The sequence below is a fragment of a genome, unplaced genomic scaffold, assembly GCF_019419815.1.
Source record: "Pyrus x bretschneideri cultivar Hongxiangsu unplaced genomic scaffold, Pyrus_bretschneideri_v1 Contig41, whole genome shotgun sequence".
Classification (NCBI taxonomy): Eukaryota; Viridiplantae; Streptophyta; class Magnoliopsida; order Rosales; family Rosaceae; genus Pyrus; species Pyrus x bretschneideri.
Genome location: NW_025999735.1, coordinates 1,655,358 through 1,674,492, shown reverse-complemented (window position 1 = coordinate 1,674,492; position 19,135 = coordinate 1,655,358). Strand labels below are relative to the sequence as shown.

Below are 19,135 nucleotides of genomic sequence, written 5' to 3'. Positions count from 1 at the left end.
TTGGAAACCTTTATATAGTTGACTTTACCATCTCTAAACCTACAGTCAATATAGACAGTAAATTAATAATTTTGTATTAAAGAGCTCGGGTGGAAAAATTGTCTACCCCAAAAGGACCATTGTCTACATTCCAACTGTCATGCCTTGAAGTTTAAAATGTGAACTAAGTACGATAATTTACATTTATCATGTTATTCATTATTTTCTTGTATATCTGTCTACATTTTCACTTATTTTCACATTTTGAAAAGAGTTTTATCAATATAAACCTTATTCAATTCGCTTGTATCCTTTTTCAGTCATGTTGGTGAAATGAGTTTCTTTCCATGTAAATTCTAATTACATTGAAACACGTTGTGATTTAGAATTGAGACTGAAATTTTTTAAATAAGGATGTCATCTTTTTCTCATTTTTATTCTAGTAGATTGCTAACCAATGTTAAACCAAAAGAATGCAAGATCATTCAATATGCACTCAAACACTTTTCGCATGAAGCAGGGGTACCTAACACTCCCTCACAGTTATTTTACTACATCCTTATAAATGAATATTTTGTGTCATTTGACTCATTTCAATACTTATACATAACGTAAAATTGACTTGGACAATTGAAAAAAAATGTAAAATTAGTATAGAGTGTAATTTTGTATTTTGAGGTGTTATGGAGAAATTGTCTAATTCCAAAAGGATAATTAGCAATATAAAATACTGGAGGAAACTAAAAAGTTATATTCCTGAATTGGCCAATCTTGTATTTCGGAGTTGATCTATTCCCGAAAGTTGTAACGCTTGTCATTACGAGTGATTACAGCTACATGCAGGAAACGAATCTCAATTTTAGCAAAAAGTTAGAACTAGATATTATAGTTACATTCAAGAAACGAATGATGGTGAGGAGGAGACGGGAAGAAGCTATGTGGTCAGCAAGAGCTAGATATTTTCTTGAGAGGGTGAGAAAAGTTCGCAAAAGGTTCGGCAACGAAAATCAAGGGCGAATTTCATTACAAAAAACAGAAATTGTGCATTGCAGCCACCAATTACGACAAGGAAGAAAAGATCAAAGAGGTATACTCGAGGTCAGAAGTTATTTGATTTATAAATAAGTCACCAACCGCCTTTCTTAAAGAAATAGTTAGTGATAGGCAAGAAGTTGAGAATTATCGCAGGTTCGATGTTAATAAAGTTGCATTATTTACAAATGAGAATTGAGGAATGGTGACATAGAAAATGACACAATTCCCCTAAAACTTTCAAACAAGAAATAATCCATGTTTTTGCCAGTTTCTTGACTCGAATCCAAAGTAACTATGACTTGGAAATCTACTGTAATTCCATTGGACCGCTTGCCGTGGTTTATTTTGAATATAAGTTTTTGGATGAAAACATAAAATCATATCAGAACCAAGATCCCTATGTAGATCTGTTCAAACAAATATGAAAAATACCACGAATTACATAATCGCAAAACAGGCAAAATATTTGCTTCGGAAACTAATAATTGCTCCGTTGTTTCAAAACTTTCTTGTACATCCCAACCTTTGCTCTACTATTTCCATGCTTGAAGAACACAATATAACATATCAATGATTTACACAATTTCAACTTTATCAATCGCGTTTCAAAGCCTTTGTCAAGCAGGCCTTGAAAATTACTATAGCAAGGTACGCCAAGACTGTAAGGGCGATGCTCCCAGTAAGACAAGATGATCGAAGGAAAATTTTTGGATAGTGTAGACCGGAAGCCCAATCACATCCTAGTTGCATTCTGTCCAAACAGCATCCAACAGCCCCATGAGTTAGAGTTATTGGGAGGCAATAGAGTCCACGTTCCAGATTCAAACTTCAATTGTGTTGAGTATGCCGGAACATATCTGTATGATCAAAGCACAAGCATTCAAAATCTTTATACAAATTGGAAACCTTTAGTTGACTTTATCACGATCTATCAACCTACAGTCAACAGATAAAAGGTTGGTCTGGACAAAAACAGGATCTTTGGATGGAAGTTTCAAATAATACGACCTGGCAAGCAGGTCAGACACCTCAACTAGGTCAATGAGGCACGGTTTATTACATTAAAGCATCATCCACTAAAAAAAATTGGTTAAGAAATAAGCATGCTTATTAAAATGAATCTGCGATTTCTAGTTAGGTAACTGGTTGTGGAGACAACGCATACACCCTTTCCCTCTGTTTCTGCTCTAATGCATACTTCACCGTCATTACTGCAATCTTGAGAACATAGCTGTTGAATGTTTGATGTATTTTTCATATCTGAAACCATTACACGATGCAACATATATGGGAGAAGAAAAACGTGAAGAAGAAAGGAGGACCATGGCAGCTAAGCCAACATAATGATGACCTCCAATCCCACTAATCTTAATCTATTATCTAACTTTAGCTTTACAGTGAAGAAGGGCCGAAAGCAATGGATAAAAACAATAGATGATGGAGGACCGAAAGCAACAGCTAAACACCAACAGCAGCTGAGCTGTTATCCATCCTACTTTTAATAATGACACATCCAATACTCCCCCTCAAGCTGGATCCAAAAGGTTGATAGATCCAAGCTTGCCAAGAAGAAGCTGAAACTGATGAGAGGCCAATGATTTTGTGAATAGGTCCGCAAGTTGATCCGAGCTCCTTACAAAATGCGTTTGGATAACCTGAGATTGAACTTGTGTACGAACATAGTGACAATCGACTTCAATGTGCTTGGTTCTCTCATGAAAAACTGGGTTGGAAGCAATGTGCATTGCAGCCTGATTGTCACAGAAAAGGGACATGGATTGATGATTGAAAACACCTAAGTCACACAGTAAACCTTTGAGCCAGATTAGTTCACACGTAGTAGATGCCATTGCCCGATATTCTGCCTCAGCACTGGATCTTGCAACGACAGTTTGTTTTTTGCTTTTCCATGAGACAAGGTTGCCTCCCACAAACGTGCAAAATCCCGTTGTAGACTTACGATCAATGGAATTGCCAGCCCAATCTGCATCACAATAACCTGTAATCTGAGTGCTTGCATTTTTCTTCATGATTATACCACGTCCCACAGAACCTTTTAGATACCGAAGTATCCTTTTGACTAGGTTAAAGTGCTCCATCGTGGGAGAGTGCATAAATTGGCTAACAATACTGACAGCATAGGTAATGTCGAGCCTTGTGATGGTCAGGTATATCAACTTACCAACCAACCGCTGATAATAACTTATGTTTGGAAGAGATTGACCCTCTAAGCTGACCTTAAGTTTAATGTCAAGAGGTGTAGGGACCGGTTTAGCATCACTCATGTTTGCTTCCTTAAGGAGATCCAGAACATATTTGCGCTGGTTAAGGAAGAAGCCCTTGTGAGATGTAGCCATTTTGATGCCAAGGAAGTATCTCAGAACACCAAGATCTTTTATTGCAAAGCGTTGCTGAAGGGAGTGCTTGAGTTCTTTGATTTCTTCAGGGTTATCTCCAGTGATGATCAAGTCATCAACATACACAAGAACAACCAATGTACCAGCGGTGCCTGAGCGTACAAATAAAGAGGAGTCCGCATTGCTTCTTCCAAAACCAACATTGATAAGGACTGAACTGAGCTTAGCATACCAGGCTCTCGGTGATTGTTTAAGACCATAAATTGATTTGTGCAGTTTACACACAACATCCTGTTTATGACTTTGAGAGTGACCCGGTGGTAATCTCATGTAGACGTCTTCTTCAAGCTCACCATGTAAGAAGGCGTTTTTTACATCCATTTGATACATAGGCCATCCTTTGTTGATAGCCACAGACAAGAGTACGCGCACTGTGTTCATCTTTGCAATGGGGGCAAAGGTTTCCTTGTAATCCACATCAAATGTTTGAGTGAAGCCACGGGCCACTAATCGTGCCTTGTGTCTTTCAATAGACCCATCCGAGTTGAATTTAATCTTGTATATCCACCTGCAGCCTACTATCTTCTTTCCTTTGGGCAGTGGCACAATGCTCCAGGTTTTATGTTGATCGAGTGCATGCAGTTCATCCTGCATTGCTTGCTGCCACACTTGGGATTGGTTAGCTTCTTGAAATGATTGAGGCTCTTCATGCGCAGATATATTACTCAAATAGGCAGTGTAATTAGGTGACAACTTTTGATAAGAACAGTAGTTGGATAAGGGGTGCTTGAGCTTGTACGTAACAAAGTCTTGCAGTCTTGCTGGTGGGTGCCTCTCACGAGTTGGATTTCGTCGAGGTATGGTAGGAAGAGACTCTTCTGAAGGTTCTTCAGGACCAATACTACGTAGAGTTTCATCTTCTACAGGCATGTTGCTGTCGTCATATGAATCCGGTTGATTTGGAGCCACAAGATCCATTGTGTGAGTTTGATCACCCGCATTGTTGAGTATCTCAGTCCTTGGCAGTGGAAACATGTCCAAGATAATCTCCCCCTGACTTGTACTATCCAGAGACTTACTGTAATAAGAGTTAGTTTCATGAAATTGAACATCCTTTGAAACAATTAATCTCTTAAGTTGTGGATTATAACACTTATACCCTTTTTGTGTGGACGAGTAGCCAAGGAAAATGCATTTAGTTGCCCTAGGATCAAGTTTGTCTCGATGTAATGACTGAACATGAACAAAACAGATGCATCCAAAGACTTTAAGGTGAGACAAATCCACCTTTCTGTTCTTGACTATCTCCATTGGGGATTTGAACCCCAAAACCCTACTAGGTAATCTGTTGATCAGGTAAGCTGCTGTCATGACGCTTTGAGACCAAAAACGTTTTGGTACATTCATTTGTAACATCAATGCCCTAGTTTTTTCAAGGAGATCTCGGTTTTTTCTCTCGGCAACACCATTTTGTTGGGGTGTGCCAACACAACTAGTTTGATGTATGATGCCATTGTTGCTCAAATATTGAGTCATGACTTGGGACATGTATTCTGTGCCATTATCAGACCTTAGGGTTTTGATTTGAGAAGAAAAATGATTTTTGACAAGGTTGTGAAAGTCCTTAAACACTTCCATCACCTCACTTTTTGATTTTAACAAATATAACCAGGTGGCTCTTGAATAATCATCAACAAAAGTTATGAAATATTTATAACCATCAAAAGATTCATTTGTTGGTCCCCATATATCAGAGTGTACAAGCTCAAAAAGATGAGAAACTCTAGACATCGAAGACCCTAGAGGTAGTCTTGTTGCCTTTGACAAATGACAAGTTTCACAGTGGGTTGATTCTTTGCCTAAGTCAGGAAATAAGGTGGATAAGATAGGTTGAGATGGATGAGCTAGTCGTTGGTGCCACAAGGTGGAAGCTTGAATGGAGGTATGGATGGACTTTGACTTGGCATGGAACCCACAGGAAGAGCTTTTTGATATGTAATAGAGACCATCAAGGTAAAACCCCTCACCAATCGTCCTCTTGGTTATACAATCCTGAAAAATGACAGTTTTTTGTGAAAAAATGGCCAAACAATTTAAGGAATTTGTGATTCTTCCCACTGAGAGAAGTTGAAATGGAAATGATGGGACATATAGGGCCATAGACTCTATTTGATCAGATATCAGGTGGATTTTTCCCTTTCCTACAATCCTAGCACCTTCACCATTAGCAACAGATACATGTGAAGGATTATGTAGTTTCTCAAATCTATGTAACTTTGACATTTGATTAGTCATATGGTCTGTGGCACCAGAATCTACAACCCAAAAATCATGTAACTCATTTATTTTAAGAGCAGTTTGGAAAGCAGTTACGATACCTAATCAGCATCAGCTAAAAAACCTGCAAATTTGCCCATCAATGCAGTAGTACTTCCATCTTCATGATCAACCGATCCATCCTCTTTTCCCTTCTTTTGTTGGAGATACGCTGCGAACTCATTTAAAAGGATGGCAGGATTTGCAGTGAACTGTTGATAGGTATCAACATTGTTGATAGATGAAGATGTTGCAGTGTTAGCACGAGGGTGTGCTCGACTTGTCTTTGGTGCGGATTTATCCTTCATGAAGTCAGGTTTAAGTTCTGGATGTAGGATCCAGCACTTGTCTCTCACATGCCCGATGTTGTCACAATGTAGGCACTTTAAATGAGGGTTTTTTCCTTTATATCTTTTTTCATTTGTCAGGTAAGCCCTAGCTTCTGTCACGTTGGTTTTTATACCATTGTTCATGACTTTTCTCCTTACTTCCTCACGTTGGATAGTTGCACAGATACTAGTGAAGGATGGTAGCTCCGAGTTCATGAGAATGTGACTTCTCAAATCCTCATATTCTGAGCTCAAGCTAGACAATAATTGAAAAATTTTATCTTCTTCAGTTCTTTTAAGGAGCACAGAGAGATCAGTTGTGTGAGGTCTGTACACATCTAACTCATTCCACATGCTTCTCAAAGAACCAAGATGTTGAACAAAGCTTTTACCTTCTTGCTGTATGTTGGAGATATCCTTCTTGAGTTGAAAGATGCGAGCTGCATTGTTTTGATTTCCATACATCTCCTTCACGGTGTTCCAAAGGATGAGAGACGACTCGGAATAGCTGAGGATTTCAGCAATATTCCTTTCCATAGAATTTAACAACCATGACATGACCAGTTGATCTTTACATAGCCACGCTCCATATTCTGGAGAAGAAGCATCTGGTGCAGGTTGACTGCCATTGATGAAACCGAGTTTGGATCTTCCACCGAGAGCAAGACTAACAGCCCTTGCCCATGGCAAATAATTAAACTCATTCAATAATACTGAACTGAGTCGTTGGTTTGGATTGATATCCATTTCAGAAGCGCTTCCAGATGAAGAAGCAATGATACTTCCATCTGCCATTGTTTTTGAAAAATAAACACAGCAGGTTCGATATACAGAACTGGCTCAGGATGATGCCCGCTCTGATACCATGTTGAATGTTTGATGTATTTTTCATATCTGAAACCATTACACGATGCAACATATATGGGAGAAGAAAAACGTGAAGAAGAAAGGAGGACCATGGCAGCTAAGCCAACATAATGATGACCTCCAATCCCACTAATCTTAATCTATTATCTAACTTTAGCTTTACAGTGAAGAAGGGCCGAAAGCAATGGATAAAAACAATAGATGATGGAGGACCGAAAGCAACAGCTAAACACCAACAGCAGCTGAGCTGTTATCCACCCTACTTTTAATAATGACACATCCAATAATAGCTTGCATTTTCCTTTGGAATAGAAGTTCTTTCAGCCAGGAAGTTCCAAACAAACCTTGAAATGCCACCAACGTATCCAAGATAAGGTGTGGAGGAAGGTTCATCAAGCATAACACCAACATAATGGCTCGGGCAGGTATTGGCTGGTGATATATAGCCTTTCACCAGAGCACAAGAAAGACCTGGCTCACAGTCCAACAGGCAACCCATTAGTTCTTCAACTAGTGAAGTATTCACGTTGATGGATGTCAAACCTGGACTGGTTAGATTTTTGGTGTCACTTGCAAGAATGTAAAGGGTGCGTGCTACAAGAGAAGCAGCCGCCACAATGGATGACAAGTTGATATTTGCTGCAGTGAAAAGTCAAAGTACGAATGAAAGAAAAGAGATTTTGGATCACCTTGTAGCATCAAGGTGATTAATCAAGAAAGAACAAAAGAATACTTAAAAACTCACATAAATCGTCAAGGTGACTGGTAGAACTTGTTGGTGCAGACAGTATCAAAATCTTCTAACACAACACCAGAGGTTAGAGAGTTCTGTTAAGATTAAGGAGCTATTGAGAATTCCATGAAATCAACAATAAAAAACGATATCCATTTTCTTGAGCGTTCAATATCTCCGAAGAGAACAAAAAGCTAAATATAAAGAAAAAAAATGCGTAATTATGCGCAGTAAAACATAAGCTACAAAAATCTTAGTACTTTCCTGAGTTCAAGATTCTGTGGATTCAACAAAATGAAACTTCCACATGGAATGAGACATTCGATACCTCCAGATGATGAATGCTCTGGGGATAAATTTAAGGGGACATTGCATAAGACTAAGAGTAGACTGAATTCAGTACTGTCCTGTGTTTGGAGCACTGTCAGGCCAATCTATATGGTACGGTCATGTTTCTAGTATATGATTAGAGTCAGACTGCATATTGATTTATAAAACTTAAACAATATATACGATAATGTTCTGTCAGACTTAACGTTGGCTTGTCAAAACAAGACCCCTAGTGCCTGTGTTATTCTTTAACTTGGACAAGCTATCCGGTTTCAGGAAGTCGAGATATGGTACTAGTCCAAGACAAGTCAATCCCTCCCGTACTCCAGTCTATCAAAAGCCCCTAAAGATCACCTCACAACCATACTAAATCATTTTTGCGGTATGAAAGCGAATAAGCAGACGCTTATAATTAAAAAGTTTTGAGGCCAGGTCCTCTTCTTCAGTTTTTCTTATACGATCCTTCCTTCAATTTGGGGATTTGGTTGATTTGTGTTAGGATAAACTCATTTACTTATATATATTTTTTTAATACATTGTTTTGGCCTTTTAGCAGCTCATCCTTGAAAGTGATATTCACATATATACCATAAAGGTAGCCAAATGTTTGGAGCCCACATGTTAAAGGAAAGAAATTCAAGGGCAGACACCAGATTCCTTTAACACTTGTGCAGGTGCATTATGCAAGATACAAATTCCAAGGCAGAGTAGCAGAAGTTAAAAGGATGTGCATAAAATTTGAATCTTAGGAAACAAGGTTTCTTACCCCGGCTGTATGGATAAAAAAGTTAATAATTCCTTGGTTGAGGCCCTTTCCAACAGATCAAATTTCCACAACCTACAGACAAGCATGCAATTACCATTTAGTGAGTTTCTCAAAAGGATTGCTGATGTATTATGTGAAAGATCCAACTGAATTACAAGAAAATGAACCATATAACCTAACACAATACTCAAACCTACACAACGCGAATCACGGTTCTTAGTCCAACATGAGAGGACAGGAGAGGGATCTTTAACATGACATATAAAAAAGAATTCTCCCTGACCAGAAAGGGAGGAAATTAAAACTCATATCTCCTTCTAACTAATGCGTTTGAAGATCCTGCTCAGGAGGATCTCGTAACGTGTAAGTTTGCAATACTTAGGCCAATGGCTCGGTATAGCATTTAACCGGTCAAGTGTTCCAACTAATGAGAAAGTGCATCAACTGCGGCCAGCAATGAAATCAGCCCCTATAAATTGTTCCAAGTATGATTTTGTATGTTCATTCAACGCAGCATAAACATTAGAAAGAAATAAAACGAACTCACAGATATAGGAGAATTGGCACCGAGACCATTATCACGGAAAAATGAAGCTGAATCCATTGACGCCAGTGCAAGTATAATGGGCTTGGACTGTTCTGGTGATGAAATGTTGATTGGGGGAGGTGATGACTAAACACTTCCCTTCATAATCAAGATGCAAAAACTACACTTCACACAAAATTAAGAAAAGATAAATAACTGAATTCACTTCTACCAGGTAAAAATGGCTACATATAGTTTTCACGGCCCTCGGGACTATATAAAGTCATCTAATTGAAGACAGACACAAGATCCAAATCTACTTTCCTTTTTGTGACTTATGCTTTATTGTAAGAATTTAAGATGCCAAATAGCTAATGGAATAATTATGACAACACTTCTCTGTTTGTGTGTGTGTCCTACATATGAATTTTATACATAAATCTTTTAGATAAAAAGTTAGAGTTGGTTGAATACTACCATAAGCATAGCACTGCATCACAACTACACAAAATTGCAAACGAAGGGGATCATAAGTTTATTCATAATGAGAACAGGAAAACTCACCTGTATCCACCTAACGGAAGGCAAGTGTTTTCCTTTAGACAAGATTCGGAATCACGAGTCCCAGATTTCATTGTCTAATCCAAGCCAAACGTGTTAGAAAAGGTCATTTTTGTTGAATAATTGGCCAAGTGGCCAAGTGGACAAATGTCCAAGAAAACTTTAGGTGATTAAACAAAACAAAGAAAAGTTTGGTGGACATCATTATGAGTAGAGACAGAATGATGACGTTTGTAAGAAAAAAGTAAAGGTGGTTGTTTTTATTCGGCTCCGTTGAATGTGGCTTTTATGATTATGGCAGCAATTATGATGTTGGGGAAGAAAATGTGAGTGGCCTTGTGTTGATAAGTACGGCCGAAAGAAGGTAGAGGTGTGAGAGCAAGGAAGAGTTGTAGAGAGCAAGGGAAAGTTGAGAGAGCAGAAAACAGAGAGCACTTTCTGATTTGCAGAGGCAGAGAGCATAAGAGGTGCCGCATCCCCCATTTGAAAAGAGCTCCTCTATTTGGTTAGTAATCATCCATCAAAGTAGTTGTTGTTGTAATAGCTTTGAGCTATATGTATAGAGAAGAAATTATTCTTTATATTTCTTCCTCTATTTGTTTCTTTGGTGTGTGAGAGCTTTTGGGTGTAAGGGGTTAATTGGGTTGTGAGATTGCCAACACTTTGTAAACTCCCATTTGGTTGATAATGGATTATTGGGTGAGCTCCTACTGCTCCGAGAACGTACTCCAGTTACACTGACTGTGGAGGAACCTCGTTAAAATCTTTGTGTCTTTTATATTTTGTTCTTGCATTTTCATTTGATAAAATTCCCTGTGGGTTAGCTTGAGTTGGTTCCATTAAGTTTGGTGCTATCCTAGCACAACAATTGGTATCAGAGCACTGGTTGCTCTTGGGTACTGTCTAATTGCCAAAAATGTCAGACGGGCAAGATGAGAATCCTTTTGGAAGCAGCTCCGGATTTGCAAAAACTACGGTGCAAAATGCAAAGTTCGAAGTTGAAAAGTTTGATGGCACAAACAACTTTGGGATGTGGCAATGTGAGGTCAAAGATGTGTTGGCTCAACAAGATCTACTTGCCGCTTTGGGAGAGAAGCCGGAAGCTATGTCGAAGCCGGAATGGGAGAAATTAAATTTGTGGGCTTGCTCTTCAATTTGGTTGTGCCTTGCAAAAACTCAGAAGTATTTTGTGATGCGGGAGACATTGGCAAGTGTGTTGTGGCAAAAATTGGAAGACAAGTATATGACGAAGAGTGCAGAGAACCGGCTACACTTGAAGAAAAAGCTCTACCGCTTCCAATACAAAGAAGGTACAAAAATGATTAGACACTTTGATGCTTTTAATAAGTTGATTGCCGACTTGTTAAATTTAGATGAGGATATTAAGGATGAAGATAAGGCCTTAATATTGTTGAATTCCCCTCTTATGAGCATTTTGTTACCACTATTATGCATGGTAAAGAAACTGTGAAATTTGAAGATGTGTCAAATGCCTTGATGAATTATGAAATGAGGCATAGAGATAAAAATCATGATAGTACCTCGGAAACTTTATTTGTTAGAGGTAGATCATCGGAGAGAAGATCATCTTCTAGTAGGAAAAAATCACAGTCTCGACCTAGAGGAAACTCTAAAAGTAGAAAACCTTTGGAAAGGGATGAATGTGCCTTTTGTCGTAATAAGGGCCATTGGAAGAAAGATTGTCCTAAATTGAAGACCAAAGGTAAAGAAAGTTCTGAAGCTAATGTTGCTGAAGTTGAAGCAGATTTTCCTAATTTTGCTTTAACCACTTCCTCATCATTTGATTGTGCTACTAAGTGGGTGTTGGATACGAGTTGTACTCATCATATGACTCCTCATAAGGATTGGTTTTCAAGCTTGAAAGAGTTTGATGGCGGTGTTGTGTTCATGGGAGATGACAATCCTTGCACAATAAAAGGGATTGGTATAGTTCGGTTGAAGTTGCATGATGGCATGGTTAAAGAGTTGACAGGTGTTCGGTATGTACCGAATTTGAAGAAAAATCTTATTTCTTTGGGAACTTTGGAAGCCAAGGGCTTTAGGTTTCATTCAGATGGGCAGACATTGAAGGTGACTTATGGTGCACTTGTTGTGATGAAAGCTACTCGATGTGGCCATTTGTATTTATTGCAAGGAAGCACTGTGACAGGTGAAGCATCTGTAGTCTCAGAAAATATGGGCACATCCGATTCTGATACTACTAGATTGTGGCATATGAGATTAGGCCATGCCGGTGAGAAAGCTCTACAAGGGCTTGTGAAACAAGGTCTTCTAAAAGGTGCCACGACTTGTAAGCTTGATTTCTGTGAGCATTGTGTCTTGGGGAAGCAAACTAGAATGAAGTTTGGTACTGCTGTACATCAGACGAAGGGCATTCTTGATTATGTGCATTCGGATGTTTGGGGTCCTACAAAGACTCCCTCTTTGAGTGGTAGACATTGGTTCATGACCTTTGTTGATGATTATTCAAGAAGGTCTTGGGTCTACACTATGAAGTACAAGAGTGAGGTGTTGAGCATTTTCTTGGGTTGGAAGAAAAAGGTTGAGAACCAGACTGGGAGAAAGATTAAGATTTTGAGATCGGATAATGGTGGTGAATACACATCCGACCCTTTCTTTAAAGTTTGCAAAGAGGAAGGGATTGTGAGACATTTTAGTGTCCGGGGAACTCTACAACAAAATGGAGTTGCAGAAAGATTGAATCGAACCTTGCTTGAGAAGGTTAGATGCATGTTGTCTCAGTCGGGTTTGAGAAAGTCATTTTGGGCAGAGGCAGTTACTTATGCATGTCACATCATCAACCGATTACCCTCAGCTGCTGTTCAGGGTAAGACGCCAATGGAGGTATGGACTGGAAAACCTTCTAATGATTATGATTATATTCGTATTTTTGGTTCACCTGCTTATTTTCATGTAACTGAAAATAAACTTGATCCTAGAGCCAAAAAGACTATCTTTCTTGGTTTTAGTAGTGGTGTCAAAGGTTACAGGTTATGGTGTCCGAAGATGAAGAAACTTGTAATCAGCAGAGATGTGACATTTGATGAAGAAAATATGTTTAGAGACTCTGAAAAGAATGTGAAAGATGTCCAATAGGTGGAGCTTGAGAAAGTTTCCTCTAGTACTTCAAATCCTATTTTCGCTGATGTCGAAGCCACTACAAGTGAAGAAGTGGGAGACCATGAGGATGTTGAAGAAGTTGAACTTGAAGATTCTATTCAAGTTGAAGAGCAAGTTTCACCTCAAGAGTCTATTGCCAAGAACAGAGGAAAGAGAAATATTACCAAGCCAGCTCGGTATAGTGACTATGTTGCTTTTGCTCTTCCTATTATCACTGATGAGATTCCATCCAATTTTGAGGAAGCCATTGAGAGTGAGGAAAAGGAGAAGTGGTGTAATGCCATACGTGATGAGATGAATTCTCTCTTGAAGAACAAGACTTGGGAGTTAGCCAAATTGCCTAAGGGTAAGAAAGCTACTGGTTGCAAATGGGTGTATGCCAAGAAGGAAGATGCTAATGAGAAAAGCAATGTGAGATTCAAAGCAAGATTAGTTGCTAAAGGGTATGCACAAAAGGAGGGCATTGACTACAACGAAATATTTTCTCCAGTTGTGAAGCACTCCTCAATTCGTATTATGTTAGCTCTTGTTGCACAATATGATCTTGAGCTTGTGCAACTCGATGTGAAAACGGCTTTCCTACATGGTGATTTGAATGAAGAGATCTATATGTGTCAACCGGATAGGTATATGGTGAAAGGGAAAGAAAATTTGTTTTACAAGTTGAAGAAATCACTTTATGGCTTGAAGCAATCTCCAAGACAATGGTATTTGAGATTTGATAAATTTATGAGAGGCCAAAATTATTCTAGAAGTCAATATGATCATTGTGTGTACTTCAAGAAGTTGTAAGATGGGTCTTTCATTTATTTATTGATATATGTTGATTGCCTCAAAGAATGTCGAAGAGATTGAGAAATTGAAGAAGCAAATGAAGAATGAGTGCGAGATGAAGGATCTTGGTGAAGCAAAGAAGATCCTTGGTATGGAGATCACTAGAGACAGAGAGAAAGGTTTGGTATGCTTGAATCAAAGACAATACCTTGAGAAGTTGATTCGGAAGTTTGGAGTTCATGATTCAACCAAACTGGTTAGTACCCCTTTGGCTCCTTACTTTAAATTAAGTTCTCTACAGTGTCCTAAAACTGATAAAGAGAAGCTGCAAATGAAAGATATACCATATGCAAATTTGGTTGGTAGTTTGATGTATGCAATGGTATGCTCTAGACCGGATATTGCTCATGCAGTTGGCATGGTGAGTCGATATATGCATAATCCAGGTAAAGAGTATTGGCAAGCAGCTAAATGGATATTGAGATATCTCCATGGTACTCGAGACGTTGGTTTATGCTTTGAGAGAGATGACTCTGGTATTGGTCATTTTGCAGTTGATTATGTTGATTCAAATTATGCAGGTGATCTAGATGGAAGGAAGTCTACTACAGGCTATGTGTTTACTATGGCTAAAGGGCCAGTTTGTTGGAGGTCCATTTTGCAGTCGTTTGTTGCTTTGTCTACTACAGAGGCTGAATATATGGCAGTTGCTGAAGCTATAAAGGAGGTCATTTGGATACATGGGCTGATTAGAGATTTAGGGGTTGATCAGAAACAGGTGGAGGTGCATTGTGATAGTCAGAGTGCCATTTATTTGGCTAAGTATCAGGTTCATCATGCGAGGACCAAGCACATAGATGTGCGTTATCACTTTGTTCGTGAAGTTGTTGGTGAAGGAAAAATCATTCTCCAGAAGATTCCAACTAAAGACAACCCCGCTGATATGTTGACTAAGGTTGTTGGTGTAGCCAAGTTTGTTCATTGCTTGAACTTGGCTCACATTTTGCCTATATAAAGAAGGCGTTGAGCAGTAGGAGTTTTGGAGCATTTGGCTCGGCATGAGTTGTTCTCTTGCTAGTGATTGGGAGTGATGTTGTGTGTTAATTGTGTTGTTTGGCTTATCATGGCGTTTTTCGGAACTTGGCCAAGGTGGAGATTGTTGAATAATTGGCCAAGTGGCCAAGTGGACAAATGTCCAAGAAAACTTTAGGTGATTAAACAAAACAAAGAAAAGTTTGGTGGACATCATTATGAGTAGAGACAGAATGATGACGTTTGTAAGAAAAAAGTAAAGGTGGTTGTTTTTATTCGGCTCCGTTGAATGTGGCTTTTATGATTATGGCAGCAATTATGATGTTGGGGAAGAAAATGTGAGTGGCCTTGTGTTGATAAGTACGGCCGAAAGAAGGTAGAGGTGTGAGAGCAAGGAAGAGTTGTAGAGAGCAAGGGAGAGTTGAGAGAGCAGAAAACAGAGAGCACTTTCTGATTTGCAGAGGCAGAGAGCATAAGAGGTGTCGCATCTCCCATTTGAAAAGAGCTCCTCTCTTTGGTTAGTAATCATCCATCAAAGTAGTTGTTGTTGTAATAGCTTTGAGCTATATGTATAGAGAAGAAATTATTCTTTATATTTCTTCCTCTATTTGTTTCTTTGGTGTGTGAGAGCTTTTGGGTGTAAGGGATTAATTGGGTTGTGAGATTGCCAACACTTTGTAAACTCCCATTTGGTTGATAGTGGATTATTGGGTGAGCTCCTACTGCTCCGAGGACGTACTCCAGTTACACTGACTGTGGAAGAACCTCGTTAAAATCTTTGTGTCTTTTATATTTTGTTCTTGCATTTTCATTTGATAAAATTTCCTGTGGGTTAGCTTGAGTTGGTTCCATTAAGTTTGGTACTATCCTAGCACAACAATTTTATGATATTAAGTTAAGAAAACAATCACGGCATAAAATCACCGAAATGCAGCAGGAAGAAAAAAATCATGCTGAAATAACAGATAATCCCTGCATCACCAGATCGAATTCAGCCACATCATCAGCATAAGATTTCTTGCTCTTCTCATTCTTTATGGCAGCCTAGATATAAGTGACAACACAACTAAATATATCAATCAGAAAATTTGATCTGACCCTATAAGTAATCAAAAAGTCAATTGCACACAACATTGAGAATGCAGTCGTGGATAGTTTGGGATTAGAGAAATACTGATGGAAGTATATGTGAAAAGCAATTGAAAAAAAAAATGTTAAAACCTGGAAAATTTGAATTAAGCTTTAGGGAATTGTAATGTTTGACATCTGATTAAATAACACTCCTTAACACCTGATATAATGCATTTTGCATTTAGTTAAATAACACTTCTTAGCACGTGATATAACTTACACATTAGTAAATCCCAAAAATAAATTTCACTTACCATACACTAAGAGGCCAAATTTTACCTACATAGCCACTTCCTTATTGCACACTGAGTTGTAAAAACAAGAAGAAAAAAGGATTAAAATTCATTACATCTTCGATTACATGGTAAAACCTTTTCCAATCTCAGTACCGCATCGAAAGTAGGCAACTGCAGAAAGTTGCAGTGGCAGCTTGTTTCACAATTGTGTGGTGCCGAATGTTGCACCGTAACAAAACTGGGGAAAAAAACTTAGATCTTACTAACTCGCCATACTTTCTAAAGGGTGGAAGCCTACACCCTTGTGTCAGCCGGCATTTCTTCCATTCGTGGCTCAGAGCACAAACATCAAATAAAATAAAGGCTTAACTATCAAAACGCCTTCTGAACTATCAGGGAAGTATAAGCAGGGTGTAAAGTGATAATTAAGGTATTATTCAGGAGGCATTTTGATAAGTAACATAAAATAAATTAATAAGACGGCATCATTGTAATTCATAAAGGACACAAGAAACATCCATTAATATTTAGAAAATTACCAAGAGGCATTGGCAAATTGGGACAAATATTTACCATGGCATTTTAATTATATATTTTTTTGCACCATTATGTCTTTCAACGAGAAGACAATGAATCCAGGTTAAGCAATAGTTCCAGTTATGATTTAACTGGGATTAAAAGATTATCTAGGTCATAAGCAATTATGTCTGTTGGAATATTCATAACATTTAGCATATTAAGCCATCTCACAGTAATAATAAAACATATAACCAGGGCCACATATGGTACTCGCAATTTTTAAGAACTTGCATTACCTCCTACATGGTCATTGTGCTAGTCTGCGAGAGTAAGAATACAGGAAAGTTATATGGGTTCCACATTATACCAGAGCCCTGCACATTTGAAACATTGATGCCTAAATTTATCAGGGGAAAAAAGGTGAATCTACATCCTCTGATTCTAGTATTATCAACTCTAATCTCGAGAGTTTAGTGACAGAGAAAGTAAACGTTTAATTGTTAAGTTTGTTCATGGTTTCCTTAAACGATGTTTTTGTATCTTTGGAATTGATCAACTAGCAAGTTGCATTTGAAAGCAAATCAAGCACTTTCGGTACAAAATATTATCTTTGTCAAATTACTGATTCATTAAGACACTTTTTTTGGCAACACAAGCATTGCAATAGTTAGCAGTGTATATAAAGGTAAATTATAAAAGAGTCAAAAGACTGTAAAAGAACTTACAGTTGGATTCCATTCATAGTTGATGCTAGTGCAAGGAGCGAATTCAGATTGTGGGAACTTTTGAGCTGGAGAGAATCCTACAAGCAAGACAAGAACCACTATCAACAGCACCAAAAAGAATTCCTATGGTTACCTGTTTTAGCTTTCTTGAAAAAGAAAAAGACAGACATATGACCAAACCCTAGATTACTACAAGCAAAAAATAGATTACTACAAGCATCATTCTCAAGTTAACCATCAAAGCCTAGGCTGTTAAGGAATCCAAACCCTAGATTATATTACACATTGAAACATCAGTACAGAATAACAGAATCTTCTACTTATATAATCCACCAAGTCCTAAACATAGCAATACATGTTGAACCATGGACATCATTATAAAAGCACAAAATCCTAGTATTATCAGCAGAAGAAAAACTAATTTGGCCGTATATCTGCCAGCAAAAATTACTAATTGCTAGCACAATTTAAACAGAAATAGATTGGAACGAATGAAGATTGAGTATTGTTGAAGGCTTGGTGCTTTGTTGTGTTCTCTCTCTTCCTTCTCTTAGGTAGTCCTAACACTTCCTTGTTCCCTAAATATCCTACTTGTTTGAATTTTTGTCATCCTATGCTCACCATAACAATCCTCAAACACTCTCCTTTTGCATTGTCTTGCATCATAATTTTATTTTAATGTTTTCTTCCTCTTCATTTCCCCCTCATAATGCTAAAAAGGTAACAGGTCTTCATATGCTAATTATTGTCATGTCTATTTCCTTGAAGAAATGTTTCCATTACCGCAAATATTAATAAGAGGATAGGCCACAAGGTTCTCTACCTTATAGAACCTCAAATTACAAGTTTCGATCTGATTAATAAAAAGGTTAATGTGACATTCAAATAAGAAATAGACCATAAATTCCGTGGCCTATGACTTTCTTTAATAACATATAGGACACGAACATATTGTTGGATTCACTTCTAAGCTCTCAACATGTTGTTGTCAAAGTGTTTGCATGAGATATTAGTCCATTACCAAGGATCATTTTTTCATTTAAATATAGGAAAACTAATGAAAATGACTTGAAAAGTTTTAGTTTTGATCAAAAAGCATGTTATAAGTTTTCTTTAATGATTAGTACAAGGCTCATATTAAAGTAGTCCAACTAAAAATGGCTCAATTATAATAAATTATAATTTGTTGATTTTACCCCTAACTTTTTTAGGTTGAGTTCCAGATTTTCACCGTTAATGGAGTTCATCGTTGTTTTGTAGACATTCTTCTTTTTCTTTGAAACAAAATTATAGATCGTCATGGTATTTAATTTATATTTTGTATTATTTCGTTGAAATGTGATCGTCGTTATTATTCGTAGTGTATTCGAGGTACTGTTTTTCAATTTTTCTTCGTCAGTGGTGTTCATCGTTTGTTTCTTCATAAAATAAATTTGAAATCTGCATGCTATTCAATAATAACGGCGGATCACTGTTTTTGGAATCTAAGTTACTGTTTTTGGAATCTAAGTCACTATTTCTGGATCCAAATGAAATAGACACACTATTTCTTAAATGTAAGTTAGAAAAAAAATAGTGAAATTCACTGTATTTGGATTCAAAGCAAAATAAGCATCATGTTTCTTAAATATAATCAACTGATGCATGAAAGAAAAGAAACAGTCAAATGTTAAAACATAAACTGTTTATGGAATCTAAGTCACTGTTTCTGGAATTTAAGTCACTATTTCTGGATTTTGGTTCCTTTCTTTCCAGATACAGTGTTTGTTTGTACACAG

At 37.7% G+C, this 19,135-nt stretch overlaps 1 pseudogene; it reads right to left on the bottom strand.

The window, feature by feature from the left end:
• Positions 1-1,540: 1,540 nt before the first annotated feature.
• LOC103959485 overlaps positions 1,541-19,135 on the bottom strand; it is a 25,245-nt pseudogene continuing 7,650 nt past the window's right edge.